Here is a 13004-nt window from a genome sequence, read left to right as displayed (position 1 = left end):
TCTGGAAGAAAAGGGAGGAGGGAGAGTGGAATTCAGAGACCACTGAGAAAATTTATTGATTCATACAAAAATACTCATTGAAACTATTATGTGCTAGGCTACAGATGAAGTGCAAAAGAGACTGTGCCTCACTGTATGAAGTTGTATGTATTTTCCACTCATAATTAATTCTTAAGCATCTTCTTTGTGCCAGTGTTGTAGATTTGGGGGAGGGGGCTAGGGGGAGAGACAGCCCACAGTGCTTAGTCTTGAAAAGCAACACCATGTTCTATGTCTGCTCTATTTGGAGATATTGAAGAAATACAGCATTAAAAAGTAGGGGAGGAGGAGATATTTAAGTAAATGTGCAAGGGCATAGGCAGAATAATTTGAGGTAAGATTATTAAGTAAATGAAGTTCAATTTTGGTGCTTTGCTTCTGTTTTTATATATTTCCTTTCTTTGGGCATCTCTGAGGCTCCTTGGCAGCTTCCTGTGGACTTCACCCTGATAGTCTCCATCCACGGGGGAGCCAATCCAAGGCCAAATAACTAATTCGACAAATTAATTTCTACTAAAGTGTCTACTAAACTAATTTATACTAATTGGATGAACTTATTTCTAATAATTAATTTAGGGTTATTCTCCTAAATAAAAGATAATGAATTTTAACTTCAGCCTTGTCAAGATACCCAGAATAACAATGCCTTATACTCTCATTGTGCTACTAATTTATTTACAAACACCAATGCAAAGTACTGTGTGTCACATAGTAAGAGGCTGTGAAGATGAATAAGATGCTAACCTTGTCTGTAAGGGGTCTTCCCAGCTAGTAATGGGGGGGAGTTCAACTTGCAACTTTAACCAAAGCAGTGAACAGTGAGGGCCGCACGGGCATAAGGGCCAAGGGAGGGCTTAGTATTCATCATCCCACGTCGGCTGCCATTTATGCACTTTTGAGGTTCTGAGATATAGCATGCTTCATGTTAAAGGGTTCTTGCAGCTAAACCTGCCATCAAGCTCCCTTAATGAACCCCAGACTAGATCTTCCTAGGTAGGCAAGGTACAGAAGGGTGACCCCAGCACTAACAGGAGCAATTAGTGAGATCCCCAAGAGAAAGATGAACCTCTAGAAAGAGGAGTCGGGGCTCTGAGGTCCAACCACCTTCTTACCTCAGAGGGTTTGGGCTCAATTTTTTAAAAGAGCTGGCAGTTTTCCTTAAAGATATGTACCACTTTTCAGAGATGGCAGGGAGGCTGATAAACAGCTCCTGTTCCATCCTACTGCGTACAAAGAACTTCAAATGGGTTTTATATTTGTGGTTTAACCCAGTAGTGATGAATAATGGTAATTCCAGGTCAGGCTGGAGGAAAGATAGTGCCTTTCAGAGCAACAGAGGCAACTATGGACAAGCAGCCCCTCTAACTGCCTCTCAAGTCACACACAGCATTGGGTCTTATACCAGGAAAAGACAGGTCACAAAACTGATGTATATGAGCCAAATGTGTCCCCATCTCCTGGGTCCTTCCCTTCTTAAATTTTCACTTCTGTGACATTAGATCAGGTTATTCACACTAAGTCACAACAGTCTTCCTTGTCTCCAATAAATCTGATCGCAAAGCATCCTCTTTCAGCAAAGTCACTAGAATAATCCTTAAACACGATTACATCATGTCATTTCTATAAGCAAAGGTAGTTTTTTTCTACTGCCTGAGGCTGGTGAAAGTATTGAAAGCTTCCACCTACCCCCTCTCTACTGAGTTATTGCCCTCATCCTTCTGTACTACACATCGTCTCCATTCCAACCAAGAACCACACTTCAGGGTCTTCTGGGCTATTTACTCCTCCTGGGATCTCCATTCAGTCATGTCATTCAAAGGCAAGCTTTATACTTACGTTTCCAGGAAACCTCTAATTGCTGACCTTAACTATTCATATCTCAAGCCAACACTTCTAAAACTGACTTGTTTAATAGTGATTTGCCTGTTAGTTTGCTTCTTTTGATTTATTCTACTCTAAATGTGTTATTTTGTTGTTTCATGTGTTACATTCTAACTTCCCAAGGAGTTTCAATCTCCTTAAAATCAGACACCATGTCCTCTAGCCTTTTTTTTTTTTTTGTATATACTGTCTTCATCCCATTTCCCCAGTCTCCAAGACAGTACATTTTAAGCTATGGATTTCTATCAATTAGCCAGTCTAGTCCCCTATCAACACCTTTTAAATGAAATCAAATAGGAATTAGAGAACTGAAAATATCAGGGTGCCTCATCCATGGGGAGAGCAAGGATCTTCCTAAAACTCTGAACACAGGGCTGTGTGCGAGTGTGTATTAGACCATGATATAAAATATATTTCTTACTAAGCTGTGGTTAGGAAACCTTGAGAAATATGGCCAGAGACTTACCACATAGTTATCCTAAGCAAGAAAGTTACCTTTTCACATTTATTTGGATCCCTCTAGCAGTTGTTCTCAGATTCCTGGCTTATTTCCCTTTGGCTTTTGATGTCACCCGTCGGCTCCAAGCATCACTTAATGACCTCCCAGAGTAGACCCTGCCTGCCCCTGGGATTGCAGGCTGACCCCTGCATGCCTTGGTCTCCACACCTTCTGTCCCTGTTGTACCAGATGCAACCCCATCTTGGGAAAAACCCTGAAGATGATGATGGCAAAGCTTCTGATATACAGAAATACCTACATTCTGGCTCTTGTGGGGAGCAGGGTCTAATATCCTCTGTGTTAAAGTAACTGACTTGATTATATAATGAAAAATAAGACTCAGGAAATTAACATTTCTCAGAGCCACCTAGGAGTAAAACTCTAATTCGTGGAAGAGTATTTACACCCATGATCTTAAATTAGCAACTTAGTCAAACTTTGCAAAGACAGCAGCAAAAATTCAGCATTTTTGAAGAAATAAGTCCAATGAGGAAAAAATTCTAATCACTAGTTATTATCTGAGGTGATAGTTACTATAATAAAAGTACTACTTTAAGGGTCAATTAGAGTGAAAATTATACTGCAACCATAGTTTTCTTCTTCCTTCATACATAGAGATATAAATAGAAAATTAGAGTAAATATTCTCATGAATTTTTTCTAATGGTCTTAATGCAAATGTAAATGACCTGGGAGGGACTTTCTCCAAAATTATTTGGTGAAAATATAGAAATTAGGTAGTGATTTGAGAGGGAGAACTGTAGCTTTTTACATTGCTATGGCAATAATCTCCACTTCCACATATTTGTACAATCATAACTTTCTATTCATAATTTGTTCTGGAGCCCAAAACGACTCTGTTGGTATCACCAGCACTCTCACAACATTTGGAAAGTAATAATAATTTCTGTATCTTATTTGCTTCCATTTAGTCAGTGTAGAGAAGATGAGATATAAATGAGGTTTCTTTTACAAAGGCGGCTATAACTTGATGAAAAACGGCCAGGCATTCACTTTACTATATAGTGTATGCTAAGTACATACAAGCTGGAATGGACATTCCCTGGAAAAATTGAGGGATACCCTGTCTCCCCAGCATAATTATAGGAATGGTCTTAGAGTCTGGTATGGGAGCCCTTAAACCTTAAAGGTTCAGAGAAGAGCTACCAAGATATCAATGGAGTTAGAAAATAAGTCCTTTAATGGAAAATATGAGCACAATTGAGACTATAACATTGACTAATTTCCAGGACAAATGATAGTAAGAAGTGAGTGCTTCAGGGAGAAGTTGGGTAGCTAGGGGGCTAAATGATTAACTTCAAACCTCTAGTGATGGTTTGAAGCTGGTCTCTGAGAGCTTCCTAGGGTTGAAATGGTCCATAAGTCACAGCTCTGTCCCGACTCAATCCCACTTTCCAGGAAAGCAGGGATGGTCTAGCATGTGGGACATGGCAAGTACCCAATAAATGTTTGCAACAGTTGGCTTTATCTTATATTCCTATATTTATTTTCCTTTCATTACCATTTTCTCATTTATATTTTCTTCCACAGGTTTCCTTCATAGAACAAGGGTTATAAATAAATACTATATAAAGGTAAATGAAATGCTGTTGAAGAGTAAAAGGAAGAATGCAAAGCATGCCATATGAATGTGTGTCATAAAGACATAAAGGCTTTCAAAGGATGGAGAAGTCACATATAGATAGAGGAGCCCAGTGAGGTTTCACAGAAGAAACAAGTCTATAGCCAATAGGTAGAAGTGTGATTGACAGAAAAGATTCTGATAGATGTAGAGAGCCTAGTCTTCAAATTCATTTAATAAATTTTACTCAAATATTTATTTGCTGATTCTAAAAGAGAAGCTTAGGATACAAAATACAGCAATACAACCTGTAGTATCAGTATTAAGGAACAGTGAACCAAGAAATCTCTCTTTTCTTTTGGCCATGAAAAGAATAATGGGGGATTTCTGTTGGGAGAGGAAAACCAAGTTATCAGAATTTAGGATACCACAAGCTATTATTTGGATTTTTTCAAAGCAGTTGTAATATCCATTATTCATTCTACGACTGTCTTAGCTCATTTGGGTGCTATAACGGAATATCATAGACTGGGTGGCTTATAAACAACAGAAATCCTACAAGACCTACTCTTGGCCCAATAGAACCCACTAATCATTTCCTTACATCTCATGTCCACCTCTACTGGCCTGCTCTTGCCTCACCTGAGAGTACTGTCCACCTCCAGAGCATCCTCCAAGGCTGCAGGAGACTAAGGTTCTCTTGTGAGAAGGGTCTCCTCAGCTTCATAGCACTATTCAAATCCTCTCATATCCCTTCTCCTCTTTAGGGAGATCTGTCACATGATTATGCCCACCATGACCCTGATGAACTCAAGAGGGTGAAGCTTCAAGGACACCCAGGCCCTCTTAGACAGGAAAACCACACAAGCCTAAATCTTCCATTTGCGTCAAGAGGGCTGGAAGGGTTTTACCACCACACACCTCTGTGGCTGGGATGTTTGTGACAGTTTGCCTCTCAGGATCTCCTCCAGTTTCCTATGAGCACTGGAGCCCTGCCGTAAACAGATCAGTTCACTGGAGCCCTAATTCCCACATCCAGAAAGTGACAGCCCTATTTCTCAAGACTACATTGTGCAAAGGAATAATTCAAGTGTTTAAATGCCAAGGCTCTTACTCTCGTTTTAATGGCTGCATTTTGTTTTGTTGTCTTTTTCTTGTATTGTTTGTTTTATGAGGGGGAGGTAATTAGATTTCTTCATTGATTTCCACTTGAAGGAGGTACCAGGGATTGAACCCGGGTCCTCATGTGTGCTAAGCATGTGCTCTACCATTTGAGCTATACCCTTCCCCCAAGGAACTCTTGAGAAAGTATAAATAAAGAGAAATTCTCTTCTCTGCTTTACCTCCACTTGCTGGTCAAGATTCTTCCAATACCCATCCTCTCCCTAGAAATAAGCAGAAGTGCACTCAGACTAGGGAACAAATTCATAACTATACATGAAATGTGGGTTATATACCCAGATATGGGTTTTGTGGGGATAATAAAGAGATTACATTATGCACGATAAACAGAAGACAGTGGGAAAGAGAGAAGAACAGAGTTTTCACATGTTGTAAAGGAGCACGTGTAATAGGAAATTGACAGAAACTGGGCAAACAGGAGGGAAGAAGAAACTATCACTAAAAGGAAACAGTACTTAGGAAACCATAACTGGAAAATTGCTATGGATTATTGCAAACCTTCCTTTTCCCTAAAGCAGTTAGTATCACTTACATAGGTACTCAAAGAACTTACACTCTCGCATTAAAAAAAGAAAAGAAACCCTTCATATATCTAATTAATTCTATCCATTGATTTTTTTAAAAAAATTATCTTTACCTTTGAAATAGTTTAAGGCTCACCAGAAACTGTAAAAGTAGTAAAGTTCCTTTGTACCCTTCTCCCAGCTTCCCCCCCAAATAACATGTTATATAGTCTTAGCACATTGTCAAAGCCAGGACATTGATGTTTTTCAGTATTATTAGCTCAGCTTACTCAGATCTCACAGATTTTATATACTTTTTTCTTCTTTTTTTCCTTTTCTTTTCTGCCCAATTGTTATATAAAGTTCACCACATGTGTAGTTTCAAGTAACCAAAACCTCAATCAGCTCTATCACAACAAAGAAACTTCCTGGTACTATTCCTTAATTGTCACACTTTTCCCCCAACACTGCCCAGGGCAACCACCGGTCTGCTCTCCATTACTGTAACTTTGTCATCTGAGGCTTTTATATTATCATACAGTACACAAGCTTTTGAGTCTCGCTTTTTGAGCTTGCCCTTAAGATCCAAACTTTACACTGATTTTTAAAGTTCCTCTTAAGCAAAATTTAAAATAAAACCAAAAACACTTTATGATCTATATGGATCATCGTTTTCTACCTGCACTATTCAAGGAAAAAAGCATTCAGATTTTGTTTTCTGTTTTGGGGTTTTTTTTTTAAAGAGAGAGAATGATAGCATGTGCGATTTGGAATGAACTGCAGAGCTGTTAACTGCATTACCTTTTGGAGGAGGTTAAGAAGAAAAGGCTTTGGTGAGTTGAAGCATCTTAGTTTGGCCTCCCTAGAACTATGGCTTTGGGATCACTGGGACCACAAGCACTTTGATTTCTTGCTCAAATAGTTGTTACTGTTTGTGGAAAGCAGACTAAAGTCCTTAAGATAAAATCTGCATTAAGAACCAGCTTTACAAGACGCCTGAACTTGATCAAATGCCAATTTCTACAACGTTTCTGTATCTGTAATTAGGAACACTATCTAGGAAAAGGAACAGATTTTCACAACTATTTCTACCATTAATAAAGTGGCACATTTGCAGAGTCTATTAAAAAAATGTTTCTTACTTCCCTCAGAATTTTAAGTGCTTGGGTTTTAAGCATTTAATGTAAAATCTGCATGAGGACAAATTTTAATAAGTTGAGTCAATTCTTCATGACAGAAAAAGCATTTAAGAGAACAAAAAATAATTCAGATAAACGGATTTTCTAAAGGGCTCTTTGTAGCGTTAAAAACTGTTTCAGAAATACAGGACAAAGCTATATCCAGGAACTATTAAATTGGTTTTAAAATATACGTAAATGAGAATTCCCAGCTAAACCACGTCTCCCAGTGGGTGTTCCCAGCTGGCAGCTTTCCCATCCACAGGCTCCTGTATCTCCTTCTGTCAGTGTATTTGGCCTTGGGCCCAAACCACCTGTTCTGAGAACACATAACATCTGCGCCCTTCACTCAGCCTTCTGTTGACTGCCTCACCTCACCTTTCAGACTACCTATCACAACCTTGGCAATGCTGCCTGGGGCTCCCCTGTATGGACTCCTGCCTTGAAAGGACCCAGGTTTTATGAGGGTGCAACATTCCAGTGGGAGCTTTTGCTGATCCTCAAGCTGTCCTACCAGAGGCCAGCAGTCTCCTTCAGGATAGACAGACCACTGGATTCCAAGCCCAATTTAAAAATCACAATTTTTCTGCATACATTCAGGTGTCCAAGAGATGCTATGCATGGTGCAGCTGGACAGCTCTCTTCCTAAAGCATCAGGCCCAGTGATTTCAAGGAGGCCTTCATAGTAGGACAGTTATTTAGGGAGTTAACCCAGCAGCAGGAATAAGGACTTCATTGCTCAGAAGGGAGTGGAGGATGTACCCAGAGGGCATGGCATGGACAGTGGCCATTCCAGAAGGCAGGCGGACAACTGGACATAGAGAAGTAGAACAAACCACATCAGGTGGTCACCCCAGCAGCACAGAGCACAAGGCAATGAGGAACTGAAGTAGCCAGATAGTGGAGATCCAGCCAATGGTCCATGTCAGGAAAGTGTGAAAGCAGATTACTGAGACAGGAGTAAGGCTTAGGCGAGCACAGAAGTGTCCCTGTTACTGGCACTGGAGGACAAATTTTGAGTTGGAGCCCAGGTATAAGGTAAGGAAGGGAAAGGAAAGGGCACTGAAATGGACAGGCCGCCGACTAACCCAGGTACTTTAAGCACCTGATCTCATTTAATCCCCACAACAACCATGCAGAGTAGGAATTATTATCCTCCTTCCACAGGAGAGAAAACAGGCTCAAAGAGGCTATCTGTGCATGACTAAGACATTGTGCTATACACCAGAAATGACACATTGTAACTGACAGTACTTCAATTGAAAAAACAAAAGCAAAAAACAAAGGGGATATCTAATTTTGCCATAATCACATAGGTAACATGTAGGGTAGTCAGAATTTGAACTCAGGACAATCTGACTCTAAAAATATTGTTGCTATACTCACACTGTCTTTTGTCATAGTTACAATTATTTAATGCCAAATCTTTGAGAACACAGCCCCCAGTGCCTATTTCTCCTCAGGTCATTTGTTTTTCCCTCCTTAAATTATATTGTGTCATAAATTAGACTTTAAAAAATAGTCTAAATTCACTTCCAGGGGCTATGGGAGGGGGAGGAGAGTCAGACCTCTCTGGGAATGCTGTTTGGGGGCAGCCAAGGAGAAAGTGTGGTGCTGGATGAATGAGCCAGACCTCCCTCAGCTTCTGAGGGGTCCCCAGAGGATGGAGTATACTAAAAGCAGAGACCAAAACGTGGGGAGTGGAGCCAGGGTGTTTGGTGAGCACAGGCTGAATGCAGAAAATTAGACTCCTCCAGTGAACTCTTCTCAGCATCCCATAGCCTCCCATGCATATATAGTGGGGACAGATGGCTCTCACAGGGGGCCAGCTCAGCCCAGAGAAACTGAGGATATGTAAACATATTGATTTGGGGAGCACAAATATTCATTGCAATTCTACTAAAAATATTTTATGTGTTTTCAAATATTTTTATTTTCAAATAAAGAGTAATCAGACATGTGTCATTTCCAGGTTTGATAGCTGTGAACAGTGGAAAGTTAAGGCCATGTAATTTTTAAATGGAGGGAAGTTTATTTGGTATTTCAGAGCACCACCTGGTGGATTAATTAACAGCAACAGCCCAGAACAAAAGTGAATCAAAATGGCTCTGAAAGAACAGCCATGCTCATCTCTCCTCTTTCTCCTCCCTCTCTTGGGCTCTCATTCTTTTCCTCTCTCCTCCTCCCCCTCTTTTCATTTCCTATCCAATCTCTGCTGCTTCTGTCTACACTTTGAGATTGTCCATGTCCCTATCCGTACTGCTGAGTCCTCAGAGTGCCTAAGGAGCTTGCTTACTTGTGCCTGATCTAACACAATCTCCCGGGTTTCTAACGTTCAAGTAGAAAGGCAAACATATTTGAAGTTGCACAATTCATTCTTCTTTCAGAGATCGAATCTTCCTGCCCAGGGATAGGTTTGCATTTCCTCAAGGAGGAGTTTTTGTTTGTTTTACACAGAAACATTCTCTTGGAACCCTTCTTTCATGTTTTATTTGTAGATAATAACTAAAGTTGACTAATTGATATGATTTTAACCTGTTGTCCAGATCCAGCTGCCCACTGATTTTTGAGAAAGAGACATTGGTTTGGAGCATAATTCTTAAAGGTCTCTGATCTCAAATGACCCACAAGTAACAATGAATGAGTGGAATGGGGCAGGTGAGTGGTGGAGTGGTGGAGAATGTAGACCTAGAGACCTCATGACTTGTCCACAAGGGTATACATTATTCTGATCCAGCCACCTCTGCCAGTTTTTAAAGGGAAGCCAAAATGCTTGATTTTTATGAGAGATTTTTATGAGTTTAAGTGTTAGCAAATTTTCAAAAAATGCCTGCAGACCAGAAATGGCCCATAGGCCAACCTCTGATTTGAACTTGTGGGAATTTGGATTTCATTCACTGGATGATAGAATATGAATAAGTAAGCAGTCTTAGCTAAAATCCACTCCAGTCTCTGAGCAAATCACTTTCCCCATGCCTAAGGACCTCTACCACGTCTCAATCAGCAAGTCTGTGTCATTACCCTCTGTTTCTTAACATAGTCTTATTACAGGATCATGGAGAGTTAAGATGTCCTGACAGCACCTTTTATCCCTGTGATTATCTAAGTGCTTTGAAATATTGCAAGGTTCAGATTTTGGCTCCAACTGAAACAGTTTAGCAGAGCTGGGCAAAGCAGCTGTGGAGTTTATGGATTGAAATTTGCACTGCCTTTCCAAACAAATTAATATGTAAGTTTTAAAATATATTTAAATTAAAAATAGCTTAACTCAAATTTTGGCCATCTTACCCTACAACAAAGCTTCCTCATCCATTCACCCTACTGGGGCAAACAGTGGCACTCACTGCTCATTGATTTAGGAAAGATGTTGACACCACTTACACATTTTAGAGAGAAAAATATTAGCTTCCTTCCTCAGAGTTCTCTGGGGAATAGTGCAAGGGTTTTTGTTCTTTGTTTTGGCATGGAAATAATTCACAGAGGACACAAGAGTGATATTTTATAACAAGTATCATGGCGAAAAGTTATGAAGGATATCTGTCTGCTTGTACTTACTTATGACAAAGTATCAAGGTTGGGTGACATAAACAACAGAAATTTATTTCTTCATAGTTCTGGAGGCTAGAAGTCCAAGATCAAGATGCTGGCTGATTCGGTTCCTGATGAGAACTCTCTTCCTGGCTAGCAGACGGCTACCTTCTTGCTGTGTCCTCAAATGGCCTTTCCTCGTTGCATGCACATGGAGAGAGAGCCCTCTGGTGTCTTTTCTCATAAGACACTATTCCTATCAGATGAGGGCCCCACCCCATGACCTCACTTCACTTTACTTCTGAAGGCGCCCATCTCCAAACATAGCCATGCTGGGGGTTAGGGCTTCAACATACGAATTTGGGGGACATACAAATATTCAGCCCACAACAAAGGATCTCCACTGTACTTCTTTATCATTTACAGAATACCTCTTGAAACAAAAATAATTAAATCATCCCATTTTTTAAAATTGTAAGTTCTAATGTTGGATTTTTTATTTTAGCCAAATTAAAGTCTCTTTACCCTGACCTATAGTCCTTTCAAACTCTAATAAGTACACTTACTGTTACTTTTAAATATTTGCTAGCCTTTCATAATATTTCAACTGTCTCTGAAACAATTCTTCCTTTATTGTTAAATAATTTCCAAGTTTTAGCTTTCCCCAAACTTCAAACAATAAACTTATTGTTTACTTATAATTTTAACCAAAGGTGTGATTTTAGAATTTGCTTTAGAACTCTGGGAAGTCATCAGTTTGTAATTCCTACTAGGAGACTGGGTTTAATAACATTCTAGACCTCTCAATTTTATCTTTGTTCTTTGCAAAATGAGCTGCCTGACCAAACAAATCTGGTTTTGAAGAATATTAACTTGCCATCTTTTCAGTTACTTATGATTTTTTAAAGAGTGGAATCCCTTTAAATACTTTTTTGAAAAAATACTGCAAAATGCCCTCAGGTACTAGACATTAGTCAACAGTCCTGCCCCTCTCACTTCCCCTCTGTAAGCCATGTCTGTCCTACCCCCTCGATGCAGGTGACTAATGGACAGCTGAACCAAAGCTAGACTGACCGGATCAGATTTTTTTCTCATAGGAGTTTGAAAGGACAGAGAAAGTCTAAGGTAGTAAGATATGAATGCTGGATTTGAACAGACTTGTCAACCAAGAGTATCATTTGGGACAACTCAGATGAATCATGCCCAGGACAGCAAAGGAAGCCAGCTCTCAGAGAGCAAGAAGAATGAAGCAGGTGTGCAGAGCAGAGCAAGGACAACTGGCTCCTGCAACCTAGAAAAACTGTCTTCCCGGTTCCCAGTTCTCATCCTTCTGAGCCTCCACTGCAGTTAAGCAGACTTAGAGTAGCATCAGTTCTGGACTGTTTTAAAATCTTGACTGTTTTAATTTGAGGTATGGGGAGGCCAACAGATCAGGAGATGACTGCTATTGGAAAGACAGTTCCCAAGAGGTGGTGGCCACATGAGGAAGCACCAGGGTTTGGTCATTAAGCAGAGGGATGGGGCCCACAGAGGGAATGAGGGAGGCAGGAGATCAAGGCGAGGTGACTGAGGCATATCATTGGGTTGCCCAGAACAAAGGCATGTCCAGCACATACATGTAGGGCAGATGTTAAAGCATCAAACTGACAGAAGCTAGAAACATGGTTAATAAACATATCCAAACATACTTGAAAATAAGTTCAGGAACTTGTCCAAAGTTGCAGGGCTAATTAGAGGCAACACCAAGATTAAAAAGCCCAGTTCCTTACTAACATGCCACACTCTGTTGTACCTCCCACTGGTCCAGGGCCTCCAGTCTCTTTGTAGGATAACGTGGGGCATAGCACTCAGACTCCATAATGGCAAAAGCAAAACCCCACACAAAGGATCTTTTTTTATCCTCCCTAGACAGGAAAATATCACTTTGGGGAGCAAACTCCCAAGCTACAATAGCGCTGTCCCCTTCAAGTAATAACACAGAATTCACAGCTACCCAGAACACCAATGGCTAATTTCTCACTTACCTGTCATTTAGAGTTGACATTATACATCATGGTATAATTAGTCTTTTGCAAAGACACATAGTGGTTTTCCTGTTTCTAAAATGCTATTAAGACTGTGATCTGAGGATGCCTCTGCAGGATCAATAGCTCTTATCTCAAGATTGACAGGTGAAGCCTCTCTTGAAAATGCCCATTTACCTTGAGTCTCCCCACCTCGACTTCTGAATTTGGTATACTTAGACACATTTTGTTCCTTATTATCTACTCTCATTTTCCCATTGTCTGTACATTTTGAGACTTTACACAGTACTTTACTGGTGCACCAATTGGATAATACATTTTTGTGGTTTGTTATTCTTTTTAAATTACAAACTCCCTTTTGACAAAAGTGCCCTATATCTCTCGTTCTTTCCTTTCTCTGAGTCTTTATTCCCCATATAAAAGTCCAGGCTGTAAGAGGGAGGCATGAGCATAAATGAGCTATCAGAATACTGCTGTAACCAAACCAAAAATAAAGGAAATAAAAAACCAGTTGAGCTGCTTTTTGGCTTTATGGCTCTCGGTTGCATGGTGATGATTATTCTTGATTTAAAAAGTGTTCCCACTGCTA

General features: G+C 40.1%; 1 long non-coding RNA gene across 2 annotated transcripts in view; it reads right to left on the bottom strand.

The window, feature by feature from the left end:
• LOC116284455 (uncharacterized) overlaps positions 1 to 13004 on the bottom strand; it is a 91104-nt gene that overhangs the window by 40987 nt on the left and 37113 nt on the right. The window lies entirely within an intron of this gene.

This window comes from Vicugna pacos, chromosome 2 (assembly GCF_048564905.1).
Source record: "Vicugna pacos chromosome 2, VicPac4, whole genome shotgun sequence".
In the NCBI taxonomy this organism is placed as follows: Eukaryota; Metazoa; Chordata; class Mammalia; order Artiodactyla; family Camelidae; genus Vicugna; species Vicugna pacos.
This window is presented reverse-complemented; position numbering and strand designations above follow the sequence as displayed.